Raw genomic sequence first — 23,040 nt, forward strand, 5'->3', positions numbered from 1 at the left:
TAAGCAAAGACTGGGTCCGAGAGGGTAACAGGCACCTTTAATCAAGACTGCCAGCAACGTGAGAAGACAGGAGGCATATCCTAGCCCAGGGGTCTGGAAACTTTTTGGCTGAGAGAGCCATGAACGCCACACATTTTAAAATGTAATTCCGTGAGAGCCATACAACGACCTGTGTACGTTACACATTATCCAATAAAAATTTGGTGTTGCCCCAAAGGACAGCTGTGATTGGCTCCAGCCACCCGCAACCATGAACATGAGCGGTAGGAAATAAATGGATTGTAATACATAAAAATGTTTTATATTTTTAACATTATTATTTTTCTTTATTAAAGATTTGTCTGGCCCTGGCCGGTTGGCTCAGCGGTAGAGCGTCGGCCTGGCGTGCGGGGGACCCAGGTTCGATTCCCGGCCAGGGCACATAGGAGAAGCGCCCATTTGCTTCTCCACCCCCCCCCCCTTCCTCTCTGTCTCTCTCTTCCCCTCCCGCAGCCAAGGCTCCATTGGAGCAAAAAGATGGCCCGGGCACTGGGGATGGCTCCTTGGCCTCTGCCCCAGGTGCTAGAGTGGCTCTGGTCACGGCACAGCGACACTCCGAAGGGGCAGAGCATCGCCCCCTGGTGGGCATAGCGTTGCCCCTGGTGGGCGTGCCGGGTGGATCCTGGTCAGGCGCATGCGGGAGTCTGTCTGTCTCTTCCCGTTTCCAGCTTCAGAAAAGAAAGGAAAAAAAAAAAGAAAAAGATTTGTCTGCGAGCCAGATGCAGCCATCAAAAGAGCCACATCTGGCTCGCAAGCCATAGGTTCCCGACCCCTGTCCTAGCCCAAAGCCTACCTTATAATCTCAGTTGCGAGGTCTGATTATATACTTTTTCAGGTGAGGTTAGTAAAATGAGGGGCATGTAGGATAGCTGGTTCCTAGCATTGTAAGAGTCATCAAGCCAGATGGCTGGTTCCCAGGATTGCAATTTCTTCTCCATGGCCTTTTGATCTGATCATGGTCTTGACTGCTTCTTGATGCCGGTCATCTCCTCAGGGGTATAGGAGTGTCTGGCCTCAGTAGCTCTCCTGCATTCCTGGGTGGGGGGTGCTAAAGAAAATCTAGGAAACAGGTTACATATGGTGCACTAGCAATCCTAATATATATGTATATTATTGATTGTATACTATATCAATACCCTATAATTCCCCACTGTTAGTTTTTAACAATTTTATATCTATAAGCTTAGTTTTACATGGAAGTAATTTATTTTGCTGCTTTTCTGGGCCTGGAGCTGAAATGCAACTGAGGCTTAGATGTCCCTGGGGGTTAATGCTTAAGTGCTATTTTCTGACCCCCCTTCCTCACTACCATTTATTCCCCTGCTGAGGACTTTAACCTGCCTGCCCAGCAGTATGCTAGTGGAGGAAAGGTTACCAGGGGCGAGGTTTTGTTTTCCTCGTTTTGCCCATTACTAGGTATATTCTGAGCTCTCCTCCCTGGTGGCTTTGGGAACTTGGCTCTTGTCCTCACTCTGTTCATCTGTCTGTCTACTACATTCTCCCTCAAGGATCCTGGCTCTGAATTTTTTTCAGGGAAAAGGGGTGCAGGGTCTCTTCCGTAGCCGCTTCCCGCTGAAGAGGGGTGACATTTTCCTTCAGAGCCAAGAGATCCTTGCTCCCTGTCAGAGGGATGACGAGGCCTGGGCATGGAAGGAGGTGGTGTTCCCTGAGAACGAACCAGTAGGGTTTGAAACCTGGTGGAGAAACTGGGTTACAAATGTATTATTGGGGCAAATGCTGGACTGACTGTGAAACAATGTTTAGTTCTTAATAATTTCAAGTCAAAGAATAGAAGAGAAACAAAGTAATAGTTCAGAGGGTTGTAGCCAGAACATTTAAGAAAATCAGAAAAGTTCAGGATCCAGTCTAGTTTCTGATATTCATAACTGTGTATTAATACATTTTACTAAAATATAATTTTTCTCCCTAAAATTACTCTTATTTCTATTAAGGAGCCAAACTAAGATTAACCTAGTTACAGTATTAAATCTAGTTTTAACTTGGTCTGGTAATTTGCATAAACACAACCAGAATAGCAATTGATCACATTGGCTTTTTACAATCTGCTTTGCCAGAACTTGATAAGGAATTTTCAGATTGAGTTTTGATTAGCCTCTCAGGACACACACAAAAGCCAAGCTATACAGTTGCCATTGGACTCTGCCTACAATACCTGTAAATTTGAGTGAATTCCTCAAGCTTCTGAGGTCCCCAAGAATGCCCATGGTTCCTTTTGGCTATCTCCTAGGAAAGCAACCTTCGTCCCTTACCTGGAAATGCTATGAACCATGAACAAGCAAGATACCAGGCTGTTTCTTTATTGGCTTTTATCAGCTCCAAAGTCAATCTCAATTCCTTAAAGCTCTCTAGTGACATCCACAATCCAGGATGTCCTTTTGAGACATGACATTCCAGTCAAAGTCTTTGAAACTGGTTCTCTATCTTATAAAGAGAGCAGATTCTTGTTGGATTTATGCAAATAGATACATTGCTATTACAATAATACTTACTCATTAAGAGTTGCCAGATCTGGAGAGATTAGGTAGGGAGAAAAATATAAATGCCTTAACATCATTCATAAAGATATACTTTGTTAAACTACTTTAAGAAAAAAACAAGGTTTCTTATATCTGGAAAACAAAATGATTTCTTTCTTTTTTTTAATTTTTAAAATTTTTTTAATTAAGTTTTAGAGAGGAGAGAGAGTGAGAGAGAGAGAACGGGGAGAGAGGAGCAGGAAGCATCAACTCCCATATGTGCCTTGACCAGGCAAGCCCAGGGTTTTGAACCGGCGACCTCAGCGTTCCAGGACAAAATGATTTTGAAATCAACAATACTTTGAACAAAGTAAGAAAAATAATAATCAATTCCTATTTATCCTGGTCACTTGCCAGTACTTCCATGGATCCAATCATTTTTCACAGCTCTACAAATCCTTATCCAGTTCAAAGGAATAATCTTGACCATTTATTTTCAGAAAACTATATTCCAGAATAAATTTCTTTTTTATGGACCATCCTGAAGATGTAATACATTTGTAAATTTATCAGACTAAAATAGTGGCTGTTTCTAAACAATAAAAAAAATCAAAATATGGACTAATAAGTATTTCCAACCTTTCTTCCCAGGCATTTGCATGAAGTCTATTTGCCTGTCCTCAAAAGGATATTGCCCAGCAGATTGTCATCCTTTTCCTATTTGCGTGGTCCCGTCTTATGGTTGTTTTTCTGACAGAGCATGTATGCAGCAGTTATATGTCATAGTGCCTTGGAGATTCCTGGTCTAGTGACTATGGCCTGACATATTCTGTTAGTGCATCTCTCCCATAATGAGTGGCCTCCTGTAGATATTTTATAACTGGCCTAACAAGTTTTTTTTTTCTGGGAGTAGTACTATTTTTCTTATTCTTCACCTATTTCCAGTTGGGGGGGTTTCATCCTAAAAACCCCATTCCTCCTCTTTTCTGATACCATATTCCATTTATTCAGAGGAGAACTGAGATAAGTCTACAGTAGGTGCTACATGCCATAAAACAAGTGCCCGAGCTGCCTCCTTGGCAGCTGGTCAGCTAGATTATTCCCTCTAGTAAGCTCAGAGTCAGTTTTCTGATGACCTAGGAAGTGCATTACTGCCACTTGTACTGGTTTCTGAAAAGCCTCTAACAACCTTAATATTTCAACAACGTGTTTAAGTAAAAAGTCTCCTTCCCTTCCAGATAGAGCCATGAGCATGCAAAATCAGAAAAGTATACCTTGAATCTATGTAAACACTTACTTTTATTTATTGTAATAATTCAAGAGCACGATCAATTCCGTCGTCTGGGCTGAAGTGCCAGTTGCTAATGCCTGGGCTTCAACCATCTCTGAAGTGTTATGACCTCATAAACCAGCTTTCTGGTTCCTTCTGTTTACATAATTGTTCCCGTCTACATACAACGTCCAGTCAGCCCCTTCTAATGCTTGATCCTGCAAGTCAATCCTGCTGGTGTAAACCTCATCAATGGTCTCAACACAATTATGTTGTGGGAGTTCTGAATCTGCACCTGCTTCTGAATTTCAGCTGGCTAACTCTCGTCCATGGCGTTAGTAGTTTCCCAAGGTTTCATTACCAGTTGCCAAGCAAGCTCTGGTGGAACCGGTAGGTGTAACTGCTGTTTTTCAGGAACAAAAGTTACTTGAGCTCTGAATTTAGCTAGCAGATCTTGTCCAAGCAAGGGTATCAGGCATTCAGGAAGGTAAAGACATTTGTGGCTTAGCATAGAGTCCCCAGTTAGGCATTCAAGAGGTTCTAGAAAGATTGATTTTCGGGCCTCTCAGGGGCCCTAGTCACAATTACAGTTTGCTGAGATGTCCTTACTAAAGGACTATTGATCACCAAAATTGTAGATCCTGTCTCTATTTAAAAATCTATACGGACACGCCCACCGTTAGTTGTACCTGAGGTTCCTGGGCGGTTACTTTGATAGGTCACTGAAACAAAAGGACCTCTGGGTCTCATCATTCGTTGGAATCTTTAATCTTCCAGAGACAAATTTGAACTTCTCTGGGACCAGATTTAAATTTCCCTTTCTGAGCTTTCTTTCTTCCAGTGCCCTTCTGTTTACAATATGCACGTTGATTCTTGTCATAATCTGGCCTTGGGTTTCCTTTCATCTTCAGGCCTTTTCCTTTCTCACCTTTGTTCACTTTCTCAGTTCCTTCTCTTTGTTTCTTCCCTCTGCACAAACCTTCTGTAACTTTTACAAAGCTTCTTACCTATTCAGAAATAACGAGTTTTCAGACCAATTTACTTCCTTCCATTTTCTTTAAAAGTACCTCCGTACCATACACCTTTTATCATCAGAACTATACAATTTCTTTCCAATCAATCAGAACTCTCAGTTTCTAAAAACCTTAACTTGCAGTGAGGACTAAGTTAGTAATTAGTAATCTTAGATTGATACTTTCATAAACATGTTTCATGACCTTTAGAAACAGGTTCTTTTTTTTCTTTTTTTTTTTTGTGTGTATTTTTCTGAAGCTGGAAACGGGGAGAGACAGACAGACTCCCGCATGCGCCCGATCCACCTGGCACGCCCACCAGGGGCAACGCTCTGCCCACCAGGGAGCGATGCTCTGCCCCTCCGGGGCTTCGCTCTGCCGCGACCGGAGCCACTCTAGCGCCTGGGGCAGAGGCCAAGGAGCCATCCCCAGCGCCCGGGCCATCTTTGCTCCAATGGAGCCTTGGCTGCGGGAGGGGAAGAGAGAGACAGAGAGGAAGGAGGGGGGGGGTGGAGAAGCAAATGGGCGCCTCTCCTATGTGCCCTGGTCGGGAATCGAACCCGGGTCCCCCGCACGCCAGGCCAACGCTCTACCGCTGAGCCAACTGGCCAGGGTCTAGAAACAGGTTCTTTCATTGGCAAACAAACATATTTTCAAAAGCTATAACAGAGATAACAGAAACCTTTTGTAAAACCAGGCAAAACAAACATATCTTCTGTTAAGAACTTTAAAAGACATTAATTAAATTAAACTACTAGTAATATCATATGCTTTTCTGGACCACCTGGTTAAAAACAAACACATTGGGAATAGTTTTATATCTTACATTATGATTACTAGTTGCAGAGAAGGCAAGACTCTATTTGTCCTCGGCAGCCTTCCAGGATGAAGAGAAAAAAGGGGATGGGCTACTTACCTGCTTGGATTTTAAAAGTGCCCTTTTTTCCCCTTTACACTGAGGTAGTGGCATGACTCTTCCAATTTTAACAGCCTGCACAGGGTCCAGAGAGTTGTTAATTCTCCTATTCTCAGGATTACAGTAATGCCTAGGTCTCCAGGAGAAGATTTTAAGATATTTAAATGACGTGGGTTTTATTCCCCCCCCCCTTTTTTCTAAGTTTTACTGTCTGGAAAGGGGAGTGAGACATTTTCTCTACTTAGAATTATTATTTTTTTCTCAGTAAAATGTTTAATATAAACAGCATGAAAGCTGGTGCAGAACATATAACTAAATTCTAAGTCAAGACAATGTTCAAGCAAAAGGTATTCATAAACCAAATCCTTTAGAAGGAGGGACTGAGACACCAGTCTTTAAACCTTATTTCATGTAAACCAGTACTGTAAATGACCTTTACAAGGTGACAAAACCCAAGTGGTAGACCCAGAGGATTTCTAGTACACATAGAATAGTAGAGATTTCAGACATACAGACAGACAGAGAGATGAGACAGCCAAGCAGTCTCAAACTGAAACTGACTCCTGCTATTTCACAGACCTGAGAACAATCTGATATAAAAGCAAGACAATTACAGCACAGAGACATGGGTATGACATATAAACAAAACCTGATTCAACCTAATAGCAGAGTTGTTATTTGGCCCTTAACTCCGGAGACAATGAATACAGAGCACAGCAATTAGTATGGCAAGATCTTATACAGTAAAAAAACAAATTTAGGACCAAAAATTCCACTCTATTTAAGTTTAAATGAGCATTTTTTTTTTTTTTTGTATTTTTCTGAAGCTGGAAACGGGGAGAGACAGTCAGACAGACTCCTGCATGTGCCCGACCGGGATCCACCCGGCACGCCCACCAGGGGCTACGCTCTGCCCACCAGGGGGCGATGCTCTGCCCCTCCGAGGCGTCGCTCTGCCGCGATCAGAGCCACTCCAGCACCTGGGGCAGAGGCCAAGGAGCCATCCCCAGCGCCCGGGCCATCTTTGCTCCAATGGAGCCTTGGCTGCGGGAGGGGAAGAGAGACAGAGAGGAAAGTGGGGGGTGGAGAAGCAAATGAGCGCTTCTCCTATGTGCCCTGGCCGGGAATCGAACCCGGGTCCCCCGCATGCCAGGCCGATGCTCTACCGCTGAGCCAACCGGCCAGGGCCTAAATGAGCAATCTTTATATGCTCCAATTTTAAAGCAACAATGCCAGAGCATTAAATACAGGAATGAAACTTTAGTCCAATACTAGAGCCGGCATTTCCAATTTTGCATGCAAGAACTTTAGACTTCAAAAGAGCCACATCTTGGCTATCCTAAGTTGGTATCATTTCATAGATTTATAAATATAGGTTGAGCAACCAGTAAGAATTACCCCAAAGGACTTTAATCAGGAATGAAGGCAGTGCCATCCATTCTACCAGACCAGACAGAGCTCCTTAACCAGAAACCAGGAAACCAGGTTACCAGATATCCAGAAACTGACAGAACCAGAGAGGTACCTCTAGCAGTTTTTTTATGTGAACAAACACACAATATACTATTTCAAATAAGCACACAACCAGGCCAGAAAGATGCCTACCCAATCTCAGTCCGGGCGTTTAGAGATGGGGTGCTGGAGGATGAAATCAGCAGAACTTCCCCGAGTAAATCACACTTGGCAGCTGCTTGGGAAGTACTGTAGTCAGATCCTCCAGGGTCCCCTAGTCTGGGCCACTGACAGGACCCCCACCAGGGACATTCCACAGAATCCCTGGGACTTACCAGAATCCCACATAGGGTCTCATCTAGGTCGCCAGAAATATGTTACCTGACTACAACTGGTCTGGCATTTGGGTCACCCATTGCTGCAATAACCAATAAGCAGAGACTGGGTCTGAGAGGGTAACAGGCATCTTTAATCAAGATGGCCGGCATATCCTAGCCCAAAGCCTGCTGAGATTGAAAATCTTAGTTGTGAGGGCTAATTATATACTTTTTCAGGTGAGGTTAGTATAATGGGGGGGGCATACAGTTAGTCATAAAGTAGGATAGCTGGTTCCCAGCATCTTGCAATCATGTATGTGTGAGTGTGTGTATAAAATTGATTGCATACTAGATTGATACCCTACCAGTATTGTCTTATCTTTTAGAACACATAGTGAAAATTTTTTTCTTGTTTTATTTAGAAATTAAATTTAATGGCATGACATTGGTCCATAGGAATATATAGGTTTCAGGTATATATATCTCTATAGCATTTGAACTATTTATTGCATTGTATACTCATCACCCATACTGAAATATTTTTAAATGAAATATGAAAAATATTTTTGCTGAGAGGAGAGGGTGAGAGTATAGTTCAGAGGTCAGCAACATTTTTGTTGTAAATTCTAAATAATAAATATTTTAGGCTTTGCAGGCCATATAATCTCTGTTGTAACTTCTCAACTCTGCCATTGAGGCATGAAAGCAGGCATCAATAACATGTAAACAAAAGAGTTTGGCTATGTTCCGGTGAAGATTTATTAACAGAAACAGGCAGGAGGCTGGATTTGGTCTGTGGGTCACAGTTTCCCAGGCCCTGCTACAAATGAAACAAGATTTACCATGATCAGTAATTATGAAATGTAGTCATATGTACATTGAGCTCATTATACTAGTTTGTGTATATTACATATTTCAATTTTTCCATAATAAATTTTATGCAATGAAAAGTAAAAAAAAGAACAAGAAGGAGAAGAAGAGGAAGAGGAAAAGGAGGAGGAGGAGGAGAAAATGAAAGAAGATAAAATCTGGAAAATATAGTGTAGAGAAGAAAATGGAGAATCGGATAAGAAGGCTGTTATAAATATATTAATATTTAATATACACAGAAGTAGTTTAATGATCAGATTTACTGGCAAGAATAAAGACTATTTTTATTTTCCTTTTATATAATTTGCTTAATCATTTAAAAAAATGTACTGAATCTTAATATTTAAGCCTATTCTTCAAGAAATGGTTATTTTGCCTGACCAGGTGGTGGCACAGTGGATAGAGCATCAAACTGGGACGTGGAGGACCCAGGTTCGAAACCCTGAGGTCGCCAGCTTGAGCGTGGGCTTATCCAGTTTGAGTAAGGCTCATCAGCTTGAGCCCAAGGTCGCTGGCTTGAGCCCAAGGTCGCTGGCTTGAGCAAGGGGTCACTCGGTCTGTGGTAACCCCCCATCAGGGCATATATGAGAAAACAATCAATGAACTAAGTGCCACAATGAAGATTTGATGCATCTCATCTCTTTCCCTTCCTGTCTGTCTTTCCCTATCTGTCCCTCTCTTTGTCTCTGTCACATACACACAAAAAAGGTTATTTTTGTAATGTACTAAATTTAGGCATGCGTCATGCATAACTGCCAAGAAATATTAAAGATATTTTACTTTTAAAAATCATCACACACAAAAAAATAATGACGAGAACTTTCATTTAGGATTCTAGGACTTTGAGTGGCAATGCTGTTCAAAGTTCATGGTTTTAGGTATCCCCTATTCTGAATCCATGGCTGTGATACATAATATATGAAAGAAATAAATACACAAAAAGACAACTCTGTCCAATATGATAAGCATTTCTGTGAGGCAGGAACAGAAAGTAACTATAGTAAAAAAAATAGGAACTGGAGCCATGACCCTGCTGGACCTTGGGTCAAGAGGCAGGTAGAAGCAATGGAGAGTCCACATCCTTTTGGGGAATGAGATGGAGTGCTGAGAGGCTCACTACACCTGGGTGCTGGGTTGGTGATCTTTGCTTACCCCCACCTCACAAGGAAGCTTTAAAAAGCTGCTGCTCATTACTGTGTGGCACTACAGCTTTGTGGGAAGCTGCATGCTTCCTGAGGCAGGACAGAAGTTCAGCCTGGCAACCAAATTTTCACATATTGCCATGGGGGGGGGTCATTACACTATTCTCTGTTATATATTTGAAATTTCTAGAATAAAAGGTAAAAAAAAAGTCATGGAGGATGTAATAAATTAATGGCCTAAATTCTCTTTCCCTCCCTGTACCCATGTCCTATCCTATATCATTATGACTCTGAAATTCTTTCCACAAAAGATAGTAAATTTTTTGACCCTCTGACTTTGAATTCAGTTGTGGGACTTGCTTTGGCCAATAGGATGTTAAAAGATGTGATAAAAGTTACTCATCATTCTGAATGTGCTTTAGCTTTCTTTCTACAAAACAGAAATGATAGTACTTACTTCATAAATTGTGAGATGTATATAAAGCATTTAGCCCAGTGTCTCGTAAATAATAAGGGCTCAGTAAATTTTGCTATTTTCTAAGAAGCAGTTTTAGATATTTTAATTGCCTCACCAATATCTATTCTATGCCTCTCCCATTATATAGTAGTCATGTATATTAAGTAAATCAGGCTAATCCCACCCCTCCAGCTAGTCTCTTTCAAGTAAACCATGCTTAATCTGCAGTCTACAATATTTGCATTACAAAAATGGACTAGTACCAATTGGGCAAATAAGAGCTCATTATTGTCCTATTAAGATATGTATTATGTTTTTTCTTAATGTAAACAGCTCTTTCATCAACGGATAAACCCTACTTTACAACGCATTGCTCTTTGGACATATTCTCTATACTTTCTAATACACTATTTAGATTTGTCTGCACCTATATTCATGGGAGAAAAATCTATAGCTTTCATTTTTCCCTTGAAGTTTTGGTGTCAGGGTAATGTCAATTATCCAAAACGAATGCGTATATTCACTTTTCCATCTGTAGGAAAAAAATGTTTACCGCAGGAATAACAAGTCTGGAAGAATGCAGTCAACCAGGGATCTTCTGAGGTGACACAATTCGCTGACTGCTACTTGAACTTTTTCTTTGGTTATTGACTTGCTCAGGCTTTCTAATTCTTTAGTGCATTTTCTAAACTTGTGTATTGAACATTTTAACACATTTATAATTAAGAAAAACTTGAATTAAGATTTGGTTCATGACCTTATTTGATTTTAATTAAAAAATATATTTGCCAAGAGGTCACCTTTTTAAACTTTTCAAATTTATTTCTAATCAATCATATCTTCATTACTTTTGTTTCTAGTGTTGCAGCATGTTTCATTTTTTCCTCATTACGCAACAATGGCTATCAATTTGTCTTTCAGCATGGCTTTAAACACATTATTCTCTACTTTTTGTTGACGAAATAGTTTAGAAGAGGGTTTTAAGCCCTGGCCAGGTAGCCTCAGTTGGTCAAAACATCCTCTGTGCAAAGGTTGCGGGTTCAATCCTGGATCAGGGCACATATAGGAATCAGTGTATGGGTGGGTGGCACAGTAAGTCAGTTTCTCTCTCTCTAAAGTATCACTCAATTAATACAATTTTAGAAGAGGGTTTTAAAATTATTTTCTAGGTAATTGTACTCTTATCCTTTCCTAGTTTTAATACCGGTGGTCAAAGAAAAGAATGTGTACAACTTTGCCCCTTTAAAATGCACTTCAGGGGTTTGTCAGGTTCCCAGGATTGCTTGCAGCTTTCACACCCCACTCAGATGCTGATGAATGTTCAGCATGTGGGTACTAAATGCGGACCCACTTCACTCCTCCTGGAAATCCAGAGGGCCAAATATTTAGGCTTAGGGTAGAAAGAGGGTGATCTCCTTGCCATTTTTCTTTAGGACGAAAAGTGAGTTTGTCCTAAAGTTTGTCTGGAAAGAGTAAGTTTGAGGGTTTTTGTTTTAATACTATTGTAAATATTCCAAATTTGCTGATGTGCTGAACAGATTTCTGAGTCCTCTATGCTGCCTTTGTCACCCAATATTGCCATCTGATTTGTAAACTATTCCAAAAGTTTTATCTTCTTTTTCACACAGATTTTCTTTTAGGGTTATTTCTTGCTTTTGTGTTTAGTCCACAGAACATGTGTTAAGACCTCCACCACACTCTCTATACCACTCAAAAAGCCTTTGTACGCATAATTTTAATTCCTTATTATCCTAAACATAAATTGTTAGGGTTTGTAGTCTTCACTAATGATTGTAATTTTATTACAGGATGTGCATATATATACCTTCTCACTTGAATAATATTCTGAGATACCTATTGTGTTAGGTGTGGATGATAGATTTTGATTTAAAGGTCTCTTGGAAGAAGCAAATCATTCCATTTTGGTTTTAGAATTTAAACAGTTTTGGTCTTAAGTGCTTTTCTTTTGTCAAAGTATTTCATTGGTCTTCAAGGATTTGGACAGGAGACATTGTTATTAATTTTATTAACCATCTTAACAAATGTCAAGATTCTTAAACTTACATTTAAATTTTCAAAGTAAAAACAAGTTTGAGTTTTTCTTCACAAAGGGATTTTACCCCTCATTGCACTTCCTTCTAAGCAGCTTCACTGGTTTCAATACTCACCGACTGGCCTTTCTTCCCTTTCTTTTATCCTTAACTGATTCATTTTGGTAGTATAGTGTTTATATCCAAATATTTTTTACTTTATTTTTATAAAGAGCAAACGAGTAGTAGGTTACATTTCACAGAATGTTTTTTTTTTGTTACCTTCACATCTGGGTAAGCAGAGAAACCCTGAACTGCAGAATGCCGTGGACACTGCTCCATTCCAGGGGCATTTAATGTGAAGAGAATCTTTAGACTTGAGTCTGTTTTAGACTGAGGTTTCTTCTGTTAAAACTATTTATTGTTTGTTTTGTCGTCTTGTTTGGGCACACCTATTATTCAAAGGAGAATCTTTGTAATCACTTTCAAATCTATACCTTTTCCCTTAAGCTATGTCCATCAGAGGGTGCTTTTTCACTTTTACTCTGGCATTTCTGGTTTATTATAATTTAAGCTGCAGAATCCCATAATGGAAAGCTTATTAAGAACAATAAATAACACTGACAAAGGCAGCTCTGATCTGGTTCCTGAAAGCCCTTCCCTCTCAATGCCTCAGGATATCGCTCTTCTCACACTGCAGAATTGTGTCCTTACACTGATTTTGTTTAACTTATTAAGAAGCAAAACATTAATTTAAGTACTATAAGATAAATACAACAAAAATGCATAAACCATAAAACATACAGTTCAAAATGTTACAGTTATCACCATGTTGGTCAATAAAGATTACTGGCACACCATAAGCTCCTTTTGTGACCCCTCCCCACTCCATTCAGCCTAAAGTTATGTTTTCTTTCCTTGGCTGGTTTCTTTTGTCAACATCACATTTATGAGATTCATCCAAATTGTTACATGTAGCAAGAGTTTACTTATTTTCCTGTTATACAGGTATTTCCTGTATCTCATATGCATTCTGTTGAGTTTTTTCCCCAGTTTGAGGCTATTATGAATAATGCTAAGAACATTCTTGTACATATATTTTTGGGTATACATGTTCTTCTCTCTGTTGATATTTGCTTAGAAGTGAAAGCATTAACATCAATGTTAGTAGACACTTGTCAAACATTCCAAAGTGTTTGAAACACCTCCACCAGCAGTTTGAGTTCCTGTTGTTCCACTCTCACCAACTCTCAGTATCGGCAGGATTTTTATTTTTGCTGCTCTTACCAGTGTTTAACAATATTTCACTAGAGTTGTAATATTTTCTTGATGACTAATGTGACTAAATATTTAAAAGATTTAAAAAAGACTCTTAACTGTCAAAGTAACAAAGAGGTTTTAATTTCTTACAAAGTAACAAAGGTTTTAATTTCTTACAAAAGATAAAAAATTTACCCAAACCTCCCTTCCTCTGAGCAGCGTCCCCCCTAAAAAACCCACCTGTGATCTCTTCTCGTCTTTGTGACGTGCTGGTTCAGATTTCTTGTCCATTTAGTCACTCACTGCTCACTGAGAACAGATGTAGCTAGGCCAGCTGCAAACTGGCAGACTCTGAGGACTACTTTGAGCTCTTTAGCAGTCCATTCAAGTGCTGATATAATTATCTAGCATATGGTCAGAAATGTTAGGCTCATTTCATTCTTTCAGGAAACTCAAGGAGGTCCCTCAGATCTAGGCTTAGGGTAGTCGAGTATAAGGCATTTCCTTGCAATAAGACCAAAGTTCTTAGAAGGCTGAAAAAAAACACTTAAAACTTAAAAATATTCCTGCTCTAAGTATTCTCAATCTGCCAATGGGCAGAAGCTAAGAGATCTTCTGGGTCATTTACTCTGCTTTTCTCGTTCAGCATTAATCTTCTGGTCAAAGATGGGACCTCTTTTATGACCCATCTGCCCAGGTGAATCCCTACTGTGGTTCTTTTGGTTAAAGAAAACCTCCAAGATGGTGCAGCTTCAGTGCCACCAGTTAGAAAATGCAGAATGAAGCCTCTTCTGATGCGACTCTCAATGACTGTCTAAGGAATTAGAAGACAGTAAGCTAAGGTATTACCTTGTTTTACTAACAGGTTGGTTCTCTGTGAAGTGTGAGTCAACAATTTAAAAAAATCGTCCCTGACCAGTTTGCTCAGTGGCAGAGTGTTGGCCCAGTGTGTGGAAGTTCCATGTTCGATTCCTGGTCGGAGCACAGGTCAAAGCACACAGAAGTGACCATCAGCTTCTCCACCCCTCCCCCGCCTCTATCTCTTTCTCTTCCCTTCTGGCAGTCATGGCTCCAATGGTTTGAGCAAAGTGGCCATGGGCACTGATAATGGCTCCATGACCTCACCTCAGGTGCTAAAATAGCTTGGTTGCTGAGCAACGAGCAGTGACCCCAGACAGGCATAATATTGCCTGGTAGGGGGATTGCCAGGTGGATCCCAATTGGGGCACATGTCTCTTCTCTGCCTCCTTACCTCTTACTTAAAATAAAAAACCTACCTATTACTGTTTTATTTAGTAAAAATTCCTCCTAGTTTCCACTATTATCTAAGTTTCTATGAATGATATTTATTTGAATGTTTTCATGGATATTTTTGCAGAAAATGGGGATTGCAGATATTTGTATTTATACTGCTTTTATTATCTTTTATTTCCTATATGAGAAACTGGTCCAAAAAGGCAATGTTGGTTATCATATATAAAATTTGTTCTTGGAGAAGCTGAAGGCTGATCTTATCAAGATCTGGAAGACACGATACATTTCTTATATCACAAGTAACTGAAAGTCATTGGAAGCTGGGCATTCCAGGCACATTGCTAATCTTTAGGGATAACAAAGGAGATCCACTTCCATCTTTTTTTGTAAAATTACACTGAGTTACTGCGATGAAAAAACTATGGGAAAGATGGGACTACACTAGTGTGTCTACAAATCCCAGATTTAAGAGTTAAACTGGCCTGAACTGTGGCGGCACAGTGGATAAAGCGTCAACCTGGAAACCCTGAGGTTGCCGGTTCAAAACCCTGGGCTTGCCTGGTCGAGGCACATATGGGAGTTGATGCTTCCTGCTCCTCCCCCCTTCTCTCTCTCTCTCTCTCTCCCCTCTCTATAATGAATAAATAAAATCTAAAAAAAAGAAAAGAGTTAAACTGGTAGGAAATAAACCCTGTTGAGAGTTTCTAGTGAAAGGACTGAGACAAGATGACACCTCGGTAAGAGTTTGTGATGATAAAGCAAAGATGATGCTATTTCTCCAACTATGCTCTTTTTTGTTGTTGTTATTGCCATCATTGGTCCAATTTTGACATTGCAAAAGCAAGTCAGCCAGTCCCAGTTGTCAGTAACTACTGTAGATTCTTCAGTCAGGCCTACAACTAACCAACTGTGATCCCCTCCTCTACCTTCTGCCAAATGTCACATTGGCACTTAAATTTACTAAGTTACTAATGTGGTAGAGAAAGAAAGCCTTTTGTGCCAGTGGATCAGTCATATAAGGATGCAAAAAATATCTTCAGAATCCAATACAACACACTTTTTTGTTGTATCAAATCTTTCAGTAAATTAGATGACTTTAGATTACTTTTAAGTAGACGACTTTAATTCTAAATTAAAAATTTAATTCTAAATGCTAAAAGCATTAAAAAACAAAAAATAACAAAATAAACAAAACCCCTACAAAGTCTGTGCTAAAGAATGCTGTGACCTATGTATTATTAATGCTGGAAAATGGTAATAATGTATGAGCAAGCAAACTAGTGGCAACATCATTTACCTCCAAAATCAGAAATGGAAATATAGGCAGGAATATTCAAAGTGTAGATTCATAAGAGTATTTCTGAGTAAGCCCTTTGGTTATCCTGCTATGTTCAACATTTTCCCCAATTTCTGTGGAAAACAGTAGTTGCCTTTTTAGTTTGGTCTTTCTATCTCAAACACAAATATTTTTCCTAAAACAGTCTTTTAAGGCTTCCTTCCAGCACTTCTGCTGCTTATGGTCAGAAAGGCAGTTCTAGGCTGCCACAGTGTCAATCTGCATATTCGCCAGCTCACATGGACCTTGACATTTGGATATTGGCTGTAATTCACATGACAGTCACAGGACTTCCTTTTCTTTTAATAATCACTCAAACGGATTTTCATAGTGCCTAGTAACTCTCTCGAAGTATAGTGAGACCTGTATATTCTCTTGAGGACAAGTCTTTTTATTCTTAAAGTCAAAGCATCATGACAGTAATGAATGAACTGCCAACTTCATATTCTAACTAAATATTTCCATTTGATCCCCTAGCAATACCATACCTTCAGTTCCCAGGATCCATGTGTTCTTGAGTTACTGTTTCTAGAAAAGGAAATAATGCAATCTATTTATTAGAATTCAGATATTAAAATGGAACTTCTTATCTAATAAGGACAACCTTTGTATTTTCTCTTCACTGAAATCATATGTAAAAATAATTGATATGATTTTTAACAGCTTACCATCCCCATATGGAAGAAATAAAACTCGCATGCAGTTTTATCTCAGTGTGAAAAGGCTATATAAAATCTTTCTTTTATTCTTGCCTTCACTGATTTTTAGTTTTATAAATAAATTACTACAAGTTAAAGTGCACCCATAATCAACAGGTTTTTGGGTACACTCAAAAAGCATTCATTTATAAGAGGATTCACTTTAAGTGCAAGAATACTCATACACATATACATATATTTCTGTACCCTTGTGATTATTCTATTTCAGTTTTTTAGACACTGATTAGATAATTACGTGTGAATTCATACTTCTTTGACACACACCTATGTACTTTTTTAGAGCCAAAATCTTTGGTAATTAAGATAATTCACTTCAAAATAAGTGTAAATAAAAAATAAAATTAGGTAGAAGCTTTGAATGGCATAAAGCAAATAATTAGTATCCTTTATAAACATAAAAAATATTTGCTAACATTAAAAAGGTGGCCTGACATTTTGCTATTTGTGAGACTGCTTGTGTTTTACAATTTCTTACTGCAATTCATATTTACTGATATTAAATTGAGGGGAAACATGCTTAATTCTAAAAATGCCCAAAGTAAAAAGACTTGGAAAAGTCTGTCTTACTTTTACAACAGTCTAACCTAAGGTCTATAGAATCTCTTTAGGCCAATCTACTGCAGAGTCAGTGCTATTGACTACCCTACCAGAATCACCTAGAGCTTGTTAGAAACCCACCTCAAACCAGCAGAATCAGAGTACTTGAGTTTTAAACTAATATAAGAGGTAATTCTTGTGGACATCAAAGTTTAAGAACCACTACTCTTCGGTTTTTGAGTAGCAATGGTTATTACAACTGATAAAATCTCTATTTTCTTTTGGTTCATTAATGTTTAGTAGGTTCCCAATGAAAAAAAGAATAAAAATCAAGAGATAGCTAAAATCTTATCATAATAATTTCCTTAGTATTTTGTACTAACTTTTTATCAAGGGTGGGATAAAAAAGTTTAAAATATAAATTTGTAAATAAAACCACACCATACTATATGAATCAAAACAGTATATATTCTAGAAAAGTATTTTCTAATTTCACAGTGCATAAAGCAAACTATCAAAATAAAGCCTGTGGTTCTCTTTTGGGGAGCACAGTGATGGTGTTCAACAGTATATGAAAGGCTCTGAGAAATTTCATGGTCAAAAACCTGTGAAACTAACTGAACATTTTCTAAATATATTTGACCATGAACAGTTCTTTCCTAAATAACACTCACTGCCTGACCAGGCAGCCAGCGGCACAGTGGATAGAGCATCAGACTGGGACACCTGACCAGGCAGGCAGCGGCACGGTGGATAGAGCGTCAGTCTGGGACACCGAGGACCAGGTTTGAAACCCCGAAGTCACTGGTTTGAGCGCGAGCTCATCTGGCTTGAGCATGGGCTCACCAGCATGAGCGTGGGGTCACCGGCTTGAGCGTGGATCATATATATGACCCCATGGTCACTGGGGGGAGCCCAAAGGTCGCTGGCTTAAAGCCCAAGGTCACTGGCTTGAGCAAGGGGTCACTTGCTCTGCTGTAGCCACCCCCCGCCCCCATCAAGGCACATATGAGAAAAAGTAATCAATGAACAACTAAGGAGCTGCAATGAAGAACTGATGCTTCTCATCTCTCTCCCTTCCTGTCTGTCTGTCCCTATCTGTCCTTCTATTTGACTCCCTGTCCCTGTCAAAAAAAGAAAAAAAGAAAAAAAGAACACTACTGACTTCTCTCAAGACACTGGTATTTATTTCAAGGAACAGAGTTTGTGACATTATGTTTTAGAAGCAACAAATTTGATAGCTGTTTTCAGCATCTATAAACTACCATAATAGACCTGACTTAATGCACTGATGGGAGAGTATTAATCAGGATTTATTTAAAACATCATTTATTATTTGAATCACATATTAAAAGAGAAATTTATTAACCTGTATTGTTCAGCTATTTTTTTCTAAATTGAAGACATATCTAGCAAAACCCCTGCTACGTTAGCAATTTTAGTAACTGACATACACAGAGAATCTAAATATCTACATACTATGTCCTCATATCCAAAGTGCATTTGAGAAGAAAACACTACACTCACAACATAAGCACTAGATTATTAAATGCTATTTCTTAGATTCTAGAATTTCATTTAATAAAAAAGTGACACTCTGGCTTTTAAAATTAAAGTTTTAGGGATCAACTGTAAGAAAGCAGGAGTAAGGCTAAATAATTGAAGAGGATTAAGATTAAATGCATAGCAAAGCCAAAGTAAGCACTATTCACTGAGACATGCAACTGACGGGAGAGAAAACTCAGCAGAAAGTTGAACTGTGAGAGCAAAGGGTATTTTGTAAGCAGAGAGCTATTATTACAAATCTCTTTAGAATTTATATGAAGGACTCAAGGAAACAAACCTAGATGAGACACCTCAAGGAAACCAAAATCTTTTCCTGGAACTGGCTACCTGATTTTAAATGCAGGATGGAGAAACTGGGATTATTTAATCTGAACAAAAAATGTGGGTGGCAGAGGGCGTGACAGCTGCCACGAGAAAGAGTCAATGTCTCTACATGGCTCAGTGAAAAACATAAAAAACAAAAATTATAGGGAATTGAAATTTACGTCAAATTTGAGGATTAAACAAATATGCAGTGGGGGGGGGTAGGGAGCTCCCTACTTCTACACTGTTTAGATTAACCACCTGACAGGAATATTTTGGGTGGGGGTGGAATTCAAACATTACTTGAATGGTAAAGCCAGATAACCTATAGTGCACAATTCAATTTCATATTATACAAAAATGAAAATATGTATGCAGTGAATGAGGACAGGATGAAAAATGAATATATGTAATTAATCCTCAACTCTCTTCACTTAGGTGTTTCAATTATAAAGAGAGTATTTGCTTTCTTTTTAAAATATGCCCTTTGGCTCACAGAAAGACACTGGGTTCAATTCTCATACAGTTAATCTTGCCTGGGAAGATAAGACTGTAAATTTTCTTATCTAAATTTACTAAAATTACTGATTCAAAAAGAGAATTTTAATTTTTCAATGGAGAAATGGCCAAGTATGAAACACTCCATTACGCTCAGTGAATTTAATCTTCCACTAGTTTTAGTGTAATTGAGGAAGTTAGAAGCATAATGAGGTAATTAAATGATGTTTTAACAACTGCATACCATTTATAATGTGTTTTTAAAAGATGTCAATTTCTTGACTTTGATATACTTTATTCTTGATACATGACATTCACCATAAAAATTGATAAGAATTATTTTAGGGGTATTTTCAAAATACAAGCAGAGTAGGTTACTAATTTTTAATTTTCTGAAATGACTATTCTTTTATCATAGTCTGTTCTGAAAATTGCTTACAAGTCAGACTTTTAGAGTGGCCATTATATTTCTGTGTTTATAAAGGGAAAATGTCCAAAATCAGTGATATTTAAATTATAAAAAAAAAACCCAAAAACCAAAACCCCAAAAATAAAAAAACCCCACTATCAACAATTTTTTCTTTATCACCGTTGCTCTATAATATTAAAAGATCTTTATAAATTACCAATAAATTTTGGTTTAATGATAAAAATACAATTTTAAAATACTTCTAATAACATTTGCTTGAATCTTGCCTTAGAGTAAATGTAAGCAGCCAATCTCCATGTGTAGACTGAGTAACAATTCCCATATTTTATTGAATCTAAGATGCAACTGATCGAAAGAAGATCTTTATTTTATGTTCCACTATGAAAAAAAGGTGTCAATTACACTATTGTGCACAATCAATAAGACGGTTCCAATTTCTGTAGTAAAATGTGCATCTCAAAACCAATAAAATACATCTTTCAGTCAAATCCTAAACACTATTCAAATTTTCATTCTCACCTTTCACATAAATAAGGCATGATTTAGTTAAGCAAAGAAAACTTTATTTCTGCTACACATAACAACATATTGCTCTAAGAAACAACTACTGTATTAGTTTTAGCATCAATGTGTGAATTCAAAAATACATGTCAACAATCCCTGCTCCCCAGACAAAACAATGTTGTGCACAGACTATCAGATATATTAAAAAAAAAAAAAAGCTGTCAACTGTCCACAGGGAGTGCGTCCAGTCACATTTTCAGTCAGTCAGCTGAGGATTATGTCATTATTTAGTCTTTGTTCTGTAGAAAGAACACAATACAAGTATGAAAATCATCATCTGAAAGGAAACAGCTTTATGTATATATGTATACAATGTTCCATAAATGTTAGGTATCGTTCCTTTATTTCAATATAGCCAACGCTATCTGTCTACTCTACCACAGATACCCCCAAATAAGCAAAACCAAACTTACCTGAAAGGATGATGCTAGTACATACTGAATTTCTGGAGAGAAAATGCTAGAAATAAACACAAAACCAGAATGCTCTGATGCTAAACTTTCTACTTTCCTCACATATAAATAAAATATATTTTGTACATCAGCCTCATCTCAAAACAGCACTCAACTACCTTTAAAGTTATTCTTGGACCAATTTGTTCTCCTATTCCCTAGGTGTGGCTCCCTTAAACCTAGGCTTATTCTATAGAGACAAAAGGAACTAGCCTTCTTGAGCAGTGAGTGACTCTTGAATTTCATTATTCTGACCTTCCTTATCTTTGCCCTAAGTATGTATAATAAATAGTTCAGTAAGGGAAAAATGATAAATGTATATTTCATGACCAGTCATGCTGAAAATTATGCACTTTCTCTAATGTAGAAAATTGGATGAATGTACATCACTATTCCAGGAGAACATGTTATTATAAACTTTTGTTCTCAGATCACCAGCTGACCACAAGGTAGTTTTGAATAATTAAACATTTAGTTTCTGATCATTTGAAGATGACATCTCAAAGGTTTCACTTAAGTCACAATACAAAAGTTTTGGCTCATATTAAAAAGCACTGTTAAAATTTTTATAAGAAATTTTGCTGACTCATTTTCTCTCAATAACTTCACGAGAAAAACTGAGCCCCAAAAAGGCGAAGATCTGCCTGACCAAGTGGTGGCACAGTGGATAGAGTGTCGGACTGGGACGCTGAGGACCCAAGTTCGAAACCCTGAGGTCACCAGCTTGAGCACGGGCTCATCTGGTTTGAGCAAAGCTCACCAGCTTGGACCCAAGGTCGCTGGCTTGAGCAAGGGGTCACTCGGTCTGCTGTAGGTCCCTGGTCAAGGCACATATGAGAAAGCAACGAGTGAACTAAGGTACCTATAGATTGAATAGTCACAGACAAGAACAAACATATTTTCATGCTATTTTAGAAGATAGCTTGTTGAAGCAGAATTCAGCTTTTAACATTTTATTTGTAAACACAAGAAACCACTTTATTGTAAAACTTACTAACTCTTTTCCACTGGCAATTTAATATTTATACATTGTAGAGCAATGGTCGGCAAACTCATTAGTCAACAAAACCAAATATCAACAGCACAAGGACTGAAATTTCTTTTGAGAGCCAAATTTTTTAAACTTAAACTATATAGGTAGGTACATTGTTATTAACTTAATTAGGGTACTCCTAAGCTGGCCAAAGAGCCGCACTCAAGGAGCCAAAGAACTGCATGTGGCGTGAGCTGCGGTTTGCCGACCACTGGTATAGAGTAATGGGAGTGATTCTGTAATTAAATAGAATATTTAAAAAATTTTCTAAATTAGGATTACTCACAATGGGCCCAATGGACACCTCCTATGGCCAGTTACCTTCTAGGATGGAAGAACTAATCACTTAACTTGCTCTACTAGACAAAGGGTCATCGGCAGTAAGGCTTGAGACAACTCATCCTGATACTTGCTAGTTCTCACAACTGGTCAAAAGAAAACATGAAGTGAAAAAAACTGCATGTAAGCCAGTAACTTCAAGCTGCATCTGAGATGCTTGCTGACTGCTAATGTTTGACCAGCAGTGGACTTGGGAAGTTGGTGTGTGTGGAAAGAGGAAAATGCCAGCTTCCCCTGGAACTCAGAATTCATTCATAGAATAAGTATGTGAGTGCTGAACATTTCTTTTTTTTCTTTTTAAAGATTTTATTTATTCATTATAGGGAGGGGAGAGAGGGGGGGGAGGAGCAGGAAGCATCAACTCCCATATGTGCCTTGACCAGGTAAGCCCAGGGTTTTGAACTGGCAACTTCAGCGTTTCCAGGTTGACGCTTTATCCACTGCGCCACCACAGGTCAGGCACATTTCTTAATTTATAAGAATCTTTCCCCAAACCATGAAGATATGAAGTGACTGTCATAGAAGAAGAAATTTAAGTTTAAAGTTTATGAAAACATATAGTAAAAAGTCCAATTCTTAATATCTAAGACATTCATTAATCAAAAATAATTAATATTCCAAATTAAAATCTGATTTTATTTTATAGAAGGGCAAAAATATTTTGCCAGTGAACGTCAAAACCATTTTAAGTTTATAAAGTTCAAGTTTAAAAAATATTTTATAAAATAAACCAGAGCTGTAGTTTGTTTTATCAGTGAAGTTTTAT

The 23,040-nt window shown here is 38.4% G+C and overlaps 1 long non-coding RNA gene across 1 annotated transcript; it reads right to left on the bottom strand.

Annotated features, from left to right (window-relative positions):
* Positions 1 to 575: 575 nt before the first annotated feature.
* Positions 576 to 2,278, bottom strand: LOC136337949 (uncharacterized). Its single transcript, XR_010731898.1, has 3 exons — positions 2,213 to 2,278; positions 833 to 1,098; positions 576 to 707 (listed from the first exon to the last, which is right to left on the bottom strand). It is a non-coding gene; the product is annotated as an uncharacterized lncRNA (long non-coding RNA).
* Between the last annotated feature and the right edge of the window lie 20,762 nt (positions 2,279 to 23,040).

Source organism: Saccopteryx bilineata, chromosome 5 (genome assembly GCF_036850765.1).
Source record: "Saccopteryx bilineata isolate mSacBil1 chromosome 5, mSacBil1_pri_phased_curated, whole genome shotgun sequence".
Lineage (NCBI taxonomy): Eukaryota > Metazoa > Chordata > Mammalia > Chiroptera > Emballonuridae > Saccopteryx > Saccopteryx bilineata.